This window comes from Arachis duranensis, chromosome 1 (genome assembly GCF_000817695.3).
Source record: "Arachis duranensis cultivar V14167 chromosome 1, aradu.V14167.gnm2.J7QH, whole genome shotgun sequence".
NCBI lineage: Eukaryota > Viridiplantae > Streptophyta > Magnoliopsida > Fabales > Fabaceae > Arachis > Arachis duranensis.
In genome coordinates this window covers 29,366,459-29,378,102 of record NC_029772.3, presented here as the reverse complement: position 1 = coordinate 29,378,102, position 11,644 = coordinate 29,366,459, and positions in this window count along the sequence as shown.

Below are 11,644 nucleotides of genomic sequence, written 5' to 3'. Positions count from 1 at the left end.
CACCGTTGAAAATACATAAGAACAAGGTCTAGGCATGGCCGAATGGCCAGCCTCCCAAAGAGGGTTCAATCATAAAAACATGATCAAAAGATCAAAATACAATAGTAAAAGGTCCTATTTGTAGAGAACTAGTAGCTTAGGGTTTACAAAGATGAGTAAATGACATAAAAATCCACTTCCGGGCCAACTTGGTGTGTGCTTGGGCTGAGCATTGAAGCATTTTCGTGTAGAGACTCTTCTTGGAGTTAAACGCCAGCTTTTGTGCTAGTTTGGGCGTTTAACTCCCATTCTTGTGCCAGTTCCGGCGTTTTACGCCAGAATTCTTGAGCTGACTTGGAACGCCTGTTTGGGCCATCAAATCTCGGGCAAAGTATGGACTATTAAACATTGCTGGAAAGCCCAGAATGTCTACTTTCTAACGCAATTGAGAGCGCGCCAATTGGGCTTCTGTAGCTCCAGAAAATCCACTTCGAGTGCAGGGAGGTCAGAATCCAATAGCATCTGCAGTCCTTTTCAGCCTCTGAATCAGATTTTTGCTCAGGTCCCTCAATTTCATCCAGAAAATACCTGAAATCACAGAAAAATACACAAACTCATAGTAAAGTCCAAAAAAGTGAATTTTAACTAAAAACCAATAAAAATATAATAAAAACTAACTAAAACATACTAAAAATATACTAAAAACAATGCCAAAAAGCGTATAAATTATCCGCTCATCAATACGCGACTTTTCAAAATTTTGAACTCATGCATACGCGGAAGGCATGCGCACGCATGACCACCCTGTTTTGTTGAAATAAAATTTTAAGTTCTCAACCATTCTTCTAGCCTTTTAAACCTCTTTAAATCCTGTTATAAGTCTAGAGCTGGTGTAATAGAAGGAATAGGAGTTAGGAATGAGACCTAGTGAGTCGAGGCAATGAAGTGAAGAAAGATAGATTGAATGTAATGCAAAATGATGATGATCGATTTTTATTGAGGTTAATTTTGATAATGAAGGATGATGATGATGATGATTGATTTTAATTATGATTTTGACTGAATTAAAATGAGATTGAGGGGAATTTGATAATGAAATTGACTCGGATTGAGATATATCTGCGTGGGTAGATGTAGTGGCATTGTTCCACTTGCTCCAGGTTAGGGTTTGAGATTTTGGAGTAGATGCAAGGATGGTGGCTTTATCCCGCTTGCTCCCAATTTGTATTTGATCTTCTAGGGTAGATGCAAGGATGGTGGTTTTATCCCACTTGCTCCCAGAAGTTAACCCTCCATTGCAAGATATTGCTGATCACTTTGACCTTTCCGGATATTATTCCTTCGAGAGATGTAAATCCCTCTTGAGAGATGTGCCCACGCAGGAACTATCCAGGGTTAGTTACCAGACATGTCGGGCTTGCCTGTATAACTGACAAATGATATCATCGGCTATAGGATAGGCATACATCATTTGCATTTAATTGAATTGTTTGGGATTGCTACTTGTCTTGGCTTGTTTAGTTGTGTATATTAAGTGACTATGTGCTAATTGTTTTACCTAAATCTATTTGTGTATTACTTGTTTGTCTTGCTTGTATTTGAACATCTAAGAGATCCCTCATGCTGGTGTCAGTTGACACTGAGGGATATTCTATTTGGAGTTCGGAGAGTTGTGAAACTTTGAAGAAGGTGAAGTAGATTATAATCCCCTATGATAGTTACCTAATTATAGATTAGTGAGAACCTAAGATGGAACGACTGATATATGAGAGTTTAAGATTGCTTAGAGAGTTCCTATTACCTTATATCATATCTATTTGGCATTTTTACTGTGCTGAAAATGCATGGGTTGGGGGTTCTTATTCCGTATATATTCCTTATTTTTCATATGCAGCTCCTGGTGCTCTGTAGTAAGCTGGAGTATGTTTGGAGACGACGAAGTTTTGTTTGAATTCTATTTTGTATTTTGCTTAGATTTATCCCCGATTATTTTGGAAAAATTTAATAATGTATATGTATACATTTTCTTTAGAAACCTTGCCTACAGAGGATTGATTTATTTTGTGGAGAAATAGGAATTGCTATCTCTATTCTTCCTTTAAGTTTTTATTTTACCTCGCCTTTCCGAACACACTATATCTTTCGAGACGTGTGTGTTTCCGCTCGCGATTTTTTTTAGTTTCTCGTTTAATAATTTCTTATAACTATATATCTATCATAACTCCACCTCGAGTCGTACCAATTTATTGTCGTAGACTTATGACTCGAGCATAAGAATATGAATTGTAGGGTGCTACACACCTAGTCAGAGAACATATCCAGGGGCACATTCTCAGCATTTTCTTGTACCTCTCCCAAGCTTCATAGAGAGATTCTCCATCTTTCTATCTAAATGTCTAGATGGCCATTCTCAACTTTATCAACCTTTGAGGTGAGAAAAATATGGTTAAGAAATTGCTGACCAAATCATCCCATCTTGCTATGCTCTCCTTTCGTTGAGTTTCAAGCTAGTGCTTGGCCCGGTCCCTTACAGAGAATGGGAACAACAACAACAACAACAACAACAACAACAACAACAACAACAACAACCGGTAGACCTTAGCAGGGACTCCATTAGTTTTAACCGTGTCACATATTTGGAGAAAGTTGGAGATGTGCTGGTTAGGATCTTCTTGAGGACTCCAACAAAATTGGTAATTTTATTGTACCAAGGTAATGAGTTGGAGCTTCAATTCAAAGTTTTTGGCATTTACATTAGGTGTTACAATGCTACTACACAATTTCCAGGATTAGGAATAATAAAAAACCCAAGAGTCCTCCTAGCTGGATGGGCATTAATGACATCGTGTGCCATGGCATTATTTCAAGTTCTCTCTCAATGTCTTCTTCAATTTCTTCTTCAATTTTCTGGTCTCTAGCTTGCTTTCTTTGTTGCCAAAGGGTCCCTTTCAATTTTAGAATTGTATTGAAGAGGCTCTTTGTCGTTATTGCTTTGCATAAACACTCAGGAAACAAAGAAATTCCTAGTGAGGTAAATAACGATAAATAAACAAAAAAAGGAGTCTAATCTTGGTAATCAATTAATTGATTTGTTGTTAATCTCAATTAATCATCGGCAATGGTGCCAAAAACTTGATGCGGATTTCACAAACTACTATCAGCAAGTGCACCGAGTCATATCAAGTAATACCAGAGGAGTGGGTTATCGTTCCAATGAGGATTAACGGATTAAGAAAGCGATGGCCAATTGATTAATCTAGTCAGACAACCAGAATTTAGGACTTTAGAATTTTAAGAAAAATACTTTTCATTCTCTACTTTAATCATGCAAGATGTATCTATGGAAAATCATTAGTAATCAAATCCCAATCCCATTGTAATTCAATTTCTGTTAACTTAATAAACCATCAATTCCTTTGTTAACTGATTATGAAAAGAGGTGAAGTATGTTCGCTGATTTAGAAACCACATAATTCACAAAAGTTAACCCTAGTTGATTCGATGTCACTTATCAAGTCTAGTTTCAAAACCTAAAGAATTGTGAGAAGAGTTTTCAAGCTTAATTCCAAAAACAAACTTTTCCAATATGATAATTAGAATTCAGTTAAAATTAGAACAATTTTCCAATAGATTCAAACCTTTGTGATGAAGAAGGAAAACTCTTTTTTGAGAAAATATCAATACATTAATCAAAAGAAGAAAATATATAAAATTAGTCCATTAGAATCAATAGAGCTCCTAACCTTAACCAAGGAGATTAGTGACTCATGCTAAGCTTTAGAATCACCAACAAAGTATGAAAAACGGCCAAAAAGTCCCGTCAAAGTTTTTTAGGAGCCTTTTATACTAAACCTCAACCAAAACCTAAAATTCAAATTCAATCTTTATTAAGATAAAACCAAATCAAATCTTCCCCAATTAATCTTCCACTCCCATTGTGATTCCGGTCCAAAGCTTAGTAATTCAATCCTTCAACAATGCAATGTGGTCTTGGTGATACATTCTTTCTCATCTTATTTCTTTAATTTATTAATTATTGCTTGCACTTTATTCATTTGTTTAAGTCTTCATTCCTTTATAAGCTTAATTGTTATTTCATTCCTGGTTCCAATTAATTCATTGCTAGTACATTTACCTCATTGCCACTTTATCTAATTCTCTGTTTATGTTCTTTTATTGCCTTTAGTTACTTTAATTCTTGTTATTTACATTTTCATCATTTACATTCAAGTCATTTATTACTTTTATTTACTACTTTCTCAAATCATTTAACTTTCAGTTTACCTCTCTTGATTAATCATCATTCAAACATGAATCATCTAACCAGAATGATCAATTGATCATTACTTGCTTAATCCATTAATCCTTATGAGAACGATAACTCACTAGTGCACGAAATTGTGTATGCCAATATTAATGGACTATTTCTCACAGCTTCGCACAACTAACCAGCAAGTGCATTGGGTCGTCCAAGTAATAACTTACATGAGTAAGGGTCGAATTTCACGGAGATTGTTGGCTTGAAGCAAGCTATGGTTATCTTATTATTCTTAGTCAGGATATAATATCAATAATAATTTTTAGTTTTAATTGTAAAAAGAATAAAAGGGCATAAATAAATAACTGTTACGCAGTAATGGAGAATATGTTGGAGTTTTGGAGATGCTTTGTCTTCTGAATTCCTGCAACATAATGTTTTCTCACTTTCACAAATGCAAGGCTCCTTCCATGGCAAGCTGTATGTAGGGCATCACTGTTGTCAATGGCTACTTCCCATCCTCTCAGTGAAAATGGTCCAAATGCTCTGTCACAGCACGGCTAATCATCTGTTGGTTCTCGATCATGTCGGAATAGAATCCATTGATTCTTTTGTGTTTGTCATCATGCCCAACAATCATGAGTTTGAAGCTCGTCACAGTCATCCAATCCTTGAATCCTACTCAGAATACCACAGACAACATTTAGACCTTCCGGATTCTCAAGGATGCTGCCAATGAATTCTAGCTTATACCACGAAGATTCTGATTAAGGAATCTAAGAGATACTCATTCAATCTACTGTAGAACGGAGGAGGTTGTCAGGCACACGTTCATGGATTGAGGAAGGTGATGACTGTCACGGATCATCACCTTCTTCATAGTGAAGCGCGAATGAACATCTTAGATAGGAACAAGCGTATTTGAATGGAAAACAGAAATAATTGCATTAATTCATCGAGACGCTACAGAGCTCCTCACCTCAAGAATGGAGTTTAGAGACTCATGCCGTCAAGAGATATATAATTCAGATCTAAAATTTGGTGCATAGATCCACTTCTGGGGCCCACTTGGTGTGTGCTGGGGCTGAGACTTAAGCTTCTCACGTGCCTGGGCTGTTTCTGGAGTTGAACGCCAGGTTGTAACCTGTTTCTGGCGTTGAACTCTAACTTGCAACCTGTTTCTGGCGCTGAACGCCAGACTGCAACATGGAACTCGCGTTGAACGCCAATTTACGTCATCTATCTTCCCGCAAAGTATAGACTATTATATATTTCGGGAAAGCCCTGGATGTCTAATTTCCAACCCAATTGAGAGCGCACCAATTGGACTCCTGTAGCTCCAAATAATCCATTCCGAGTGCAGGGAGGTCAGAATCCAACAGCATCAGCAGTCCTTTTTCAGCCTAAATCAGATTTTTACTCAGCTCCCTCAATTTCAGCCAGAAAATACCTGAAATTACAGAAAAACACAAAAACTCATAGTAAAGTCCAGAAATATGAATTTTGCCTAAAAAATAATAAAATTATACTAAAATCTACATGAAATTATCCCCAAAAAGCATATAAAATATCCATTCATCACTCACTCACCGTGGTATTACTTGATGCGACTCGGTGCACTTGCCGAATTTTATATGTGTATCAAGTTTTTGGCGTCGTTTCTGGGGATTAATGGTGATTCAAAAACTTAATATAATTTAAATCGACAAGTGCACTGAGTCACATCAAGTAATACCACGATATGTGGGTTATCATTTCCATGAGAATTAATGGATTAAGCAAGCAGTGATCAAGTGATTATTCTAGTTAGACAATTTAAATATGTATAATGAACAATTGGTAAAATAAGCTGGAATTTAAATGACTTGATGAAGAAGTAAATGAAAGCAATAAAATGATAAGAATATAAATGACGAAAATATAAATGACTAGAATCTTAAAGTGCAGGAATATAAATGACTGAAATCTAAATGGCAAAAATTAAAGTAATCATAAGCAATAGCAAAATGCAAAGAAAAGAATCAACATAATTGCATCAGTGAAAAAAAAACTCTAAAGCTTGAGAAGAAAATAATAATGGGAAGAACATTGGGTTAGAGAGATATTGAATCCTTAGGATCAAGAGCTTTTCATCTCCACTTCAATCATGCAATTCATGATCTCTTGAAAAATTATAAGTAATTGAATTCCAATTTTTTAGTAATTCAATTTCTCTTAATTTGATTAATTGCCAATTCCTTGATCAATTACTCATGAGGAGAGATGAAGCACCTGTACTATCACTTTTTAATTTGTTGGAGGTATGCGTGCTTCAAATCATATTAAAAAAGTTACAAACTACTATACAATTACATTCGTCTTTGATGATAATTTACGGTAAAATTATACTTCAATCTTTAAAAATATTTATGAAATAATACTTTAATAATTTTCATCAACAATTATTCAAGTTTTAATAATTCATTTTACTATATATAAGAATAAAGGTAATGATGTATATGTACATTTAAATGCTAAGTACATCGCATAAAAATTCAGATAAACCAAGAATGCAATCATGTATTAAAATTAAAACTAGTCCATATTAGGGCAATTTACTAATATAAATAAAATGCAACCCAATATTACCAAAATGCACAAAATAAAAAATGGATACTAAAATGCATTTTTTGCCTATTCTATGTAAACCGCGATAGGAGTTCCACGATTTACACAATAAACGTAATCCCCTATAGAGGTGTCGCAGATTACGTGCAAGAGGAACTGTGCATAAACCGCGACAGAGGTGTCGCGGTTTACATGTTGGTTTGATTTGTACATAAACCGCGATAGGGGTGTAACGGTTTATGCATTACTATAAATATTTAATAGAAAAAAAATATTGCGTGAGGTTAACAAAAAGTACATGGTAAATAAAGTGTGAGGTTAACAAAAAACATACATTACATACACCTAATTCAAAAATAAAGTAAGTTCAAACACATATAATACAAAAGTACATGAAAAATCCCACATACATAGGTATCATAAATGGAAACATAATATAGTAAGCTATGGCCCCTGCCTATTCTCATCCTCGTCGGCCGAGTCATGTCCAAATACACCTAGAAGATGCGACCTTGTCACACATCGAGCGGCCCGTCTCACTCTGGGGGGCTTCTGGCGCTGTTGTGCTGGAGGCTTGATATGCGACCCTGTCCCATATGCAGATGCACGCGTCCCTTCCATGCCCAACCAAGTGTCATATGGACTGCTAGTAGGCTCATTCAGGTCTACATGTAGCTGGGGCTGGTACCCACGAGGGTCAGACATCTGTGGCTGATATCGCTGAATATCATCCATATATGGGGGGTAGCCTGATGCGTGAGCATCTTATCTATCTTTTCCTAGTAAATTTGCATCTAAATTGTTGAGTTTTATTTAGAATTAATTATATTTTAGCCACTGTGGATGCTATTTTGAGTTTTGTGCAATTTTATTCATTTTAGGTAGCATTCGGATGGATTTGATGAAGTTTCTGCAGAGAAACCAAAGGGATGACCAGCGAAGACCGATGCGGACGCATGGCTCACGCGACCATGCAGAATGGAGAAATCGCAATGACACGATCGCGTGCCTGACGCGAACGCGTGGACTGGAATCTGCACAAATGATGCGAACGCGTGGACGACACGGACGCGTCACATGCGCGATCTGCAATAATTCAAAAAATACTGGTTACGATTTCTGGGCTGTTTTTGACCCAGTTTTTAGCCCAGAAAACACCTATCAGAAACTGCAGAATGGACAAATCAAGTGGTCCCCACCCATAAACTGAAGATCTGTTAATTAATTCGAATTTAAATTCAAATCTTATCTTTTAGGAAAAGATATTATTTTTAATTTTTGATTTTAAACCTATTATGATTAGTAATAAATAGAAACTCTGTACATTTAGACAGGTACCAGATTGTTACCAGAACCCTTATTTTTCTTCTCTGAACCATGAGCAACTAATCCTTCATTGTTAAGGTTAGGAGCTCTGTCTATTTGTATGGATTTATTCGTTTGATCTTTCTAATTTAATTCATGTCTTGATTTGTATTTCAATAATTATTTTCGCTCTTTACTTTATGAATATGGGTGGAATGGAAGTATGACCCATGTTCTAATTGAGTTCTTGTAAAACTTAGAAAAGCTCTTTACTTGAACAACAGCTTGAAAACATATTATACTGAATTTTAATTGTTTGTATTTAACAGGATACATGACATATAATCCCCTTATTTTTGGATAATTAGAATTCTTTTGGCATATAAACTATAAATTGATCATCACCCTCTAATTGGAATTAATTGACCAAGGAATTGGCAATTAATGAACTTTAAGGATACTAGAAAGGTCTAAGGAATTAGGGTCTAGTCATATATAGTTTGCCATGAAATTAGATCTTGCATGATTAAAATAGTTAGTAAGAAAATAAATCTGGAAAAATAGATAACTCTGAAACCTTAACTGTTTTCTCAACATTTTATTCCCAACTCATTTATTTGTCTATCCCTTTGATATTCTGAGTTCGAACTTAAACCTTTTGAACATCTCAAAACCCTTTTCTGCTTGTCTGACTAAGCTTATCACTCAATAACTGTTGCTTAATCCATCAATCCTTGTGGGATCGACCCTTACTCACGTAAGGTATTACTTGGTACGACCCAGTGCACTTGTCGGTTAGTAAGTGTGGGTTATAAAATCCGCACCAAGTTTTTGGCGCCGTTGCCGGGGATTGATAGTGATTAACAACTATTAGTTGTTTGATTGCTTAGATTAGGCGTTTTAGTTTTAATTTTTATTTAAATATTGTTTTATTATTTTTCCAAAAAAAACTCTTTTTTTACGTTAATATTTTTTTCTTTTTACACTTCCTTCTTTTTTCTTTTGTTCCCCCCTCCCCTGCCACGTTTTCCTTCTTTCTTTTCTTTTTGTTTTTTTTTCTTTTCCTTTTATTAAAAAAAATAAAATAAAAAAATAAAAAAATAAAATTTCAAAAAATTTTTTTAATAAATAAATAACACCAATATTTTTCTTAATTTCTGAAATTAAGTTTGGTGTTGACTATTTATTATTTTTCTTCTATTTATTTTATTCAATATTTTTATCTCTTTATACAAAGTTATTTCACTGGGAATTCTCTGCACTCTGACGTAGAGATTCCCAATCTTTCTTGTTTTCTGTTTGTTTATGCACAGGAACAGAGACAAAGAACATCTCTTAGACTTTGATCCTGAACCTGAAAGGACTTTCAGGCGACATCTACAACAGGCAAAATTTTACAAGGCTGTAGAATCCACTATGAATGCTAACAATGCTGATAATCCCAATGCGGCAAACCCAAATGGGAATGAGCAACAAAGGAGAGTGCTTGGCTCCTACTCTTCTCCTACCGCAGATCTTTATGGAAAAAGCATCGTGGTGCCTCCAATTACTGTGAACAACTTTGAGTTGAAGTCTCAACTGGTCACCCTGGTGCAACAGAACTGCCAGTATCATGGTCTTCCCCAAGAAGACCCAAATCAATTCATTTCAAGTTTTCTGCAGATTTGTGATACTGTGAAGACAAACAGAGTGAACCCAGATATATACAAACTAATGCTCTTCCCATTTGCTCTGAGGGATGGAGCAAAACTATGGCTAGATTCTCAACCCAAGGACAGTTTGGATACTTGGAACAAGGTGGTTACTGAGTTTCTCACAAAATTTTTCCCACCAAAGAAGCTGACTAAGCTTAGGATGGAGGTTCAGACCTTCAGACAGAAGGATGGTGAGACTCTGTATGAAGCTTAGGAGAGATACAAGCTACTGACTAGGCAATGCCCTCCAGACATGTTCTCCAAATGGACACAAATAGACATATTTTATGAAGGCTTAGGTGAAATATCCAAAATGTGCTTAGATAATTCTGCAGGAGGCTCATTGCACAAGAAGAAGACACCGGAGGAGACTATTAAGCTTATTGAATTGGTTGCTAGCAACCAATATTTATACTCCTCTAACAGGAATCTTGTGAACTCTGAAACCCCTCAGAAGAGAGGCGTGTTGGAAGTAGATGCTATTAATGCTCTTCTTGCTCAGAACAAGCTGATGTCTCAGCAAATAAATCTACTTACTCAACAGATGGGTGGCATGCAAGTCTCAGCTATCAACACCCAAAATCCACCATAGGAAGTCTCCTATGATACGGCAGGTAATTTTGTGCAAAATGATAATTATGATTATGCTCAACCTTCTTCTGAACAGGTGAATTACATGGAGAGTGGTCCTAGAAATCCCAACAATGACCCAAATTTTGGATGGAGGGATCAACCTCAGAGACCTCAGAACTCCAACAATAATTCTCAGGGCGGTTTCCAACAGAACAATGATTTGGAAGCAATATTGACAGGTTTTAGAAAGAAAACCAGAGCATCCATCAAGAACCTGGAGATTCAAATGGGTCAAATAGCCACCAGAGTTAATGAAATTGATCAGAGGACCACTAATAGCCTTCCTAGTAACACAATTCTAAATCCAAGAGAGGAATGTAAGGCTATCACTGTGATAAGTGGACAAGTGGCAAGTGCAAAAGCACAAGTTATGCAGGAAACCAGAGCCTCCATTAAAAATTTAGAACTGCTAGTGGGTCAACTGAGCAAGCAAATACTTGAGAGGTCTGCAAGTACATTTCAAGGTGATACAGTGGTGAACCCAGGAGAAGATTGCAAGGCTATTCAATTAAGAAGTGGTAAAGTAGCTGGTTCTGAGACCAAAGTCAATGAAGAGCCAGTTGAAAAGGATGCTCCAGAGGAGAAGAAGGAAGAAGTAGAGCACGCCCTCCAAAGCGTGCGGACAATCCATTCCCAGACTCTCTTGACACTTATGCTACACTGCCAAAGGCTCCTGAGTACAAGCCTAAGATGCCATATCCTCAGAGACTTCAAAAGGAGACCAAGGACAAGTGGTGGACGAAATTGTGATCACTGTTCTTTAAGTTGTATGAAATTATTATTGTGGCACCAGTTGAATTCACAACTCCGTTCAACTAACCAGCAAGTGTACTGGGTCGTCCAAGTAATAAACCTTACGTGAGTAAGGGTCGATCCCACAGAGATTGTTGGTATGAAGCAAGCTATGGTCATCTTGTAGATCTCAGTTAGTGAGTGGAATCATAGAGTCAAATGGAATTAAATTGGATAAATAAAATAAATAAAAGGGACAGAAATACTTATGTAAATCAATAGTGGGAATTTCAGATAAGCGAATGGAGATACTGTATGGCTCAAGGACGCCTACTTTCCTACTGCTTCAACTCAATCCTTCTTACTCCTTTCCATGGCAAGCTGTATGTAGGGCATCACCGTTGTCAATGGCTACATCCCATCCTCTCAGTGAAAA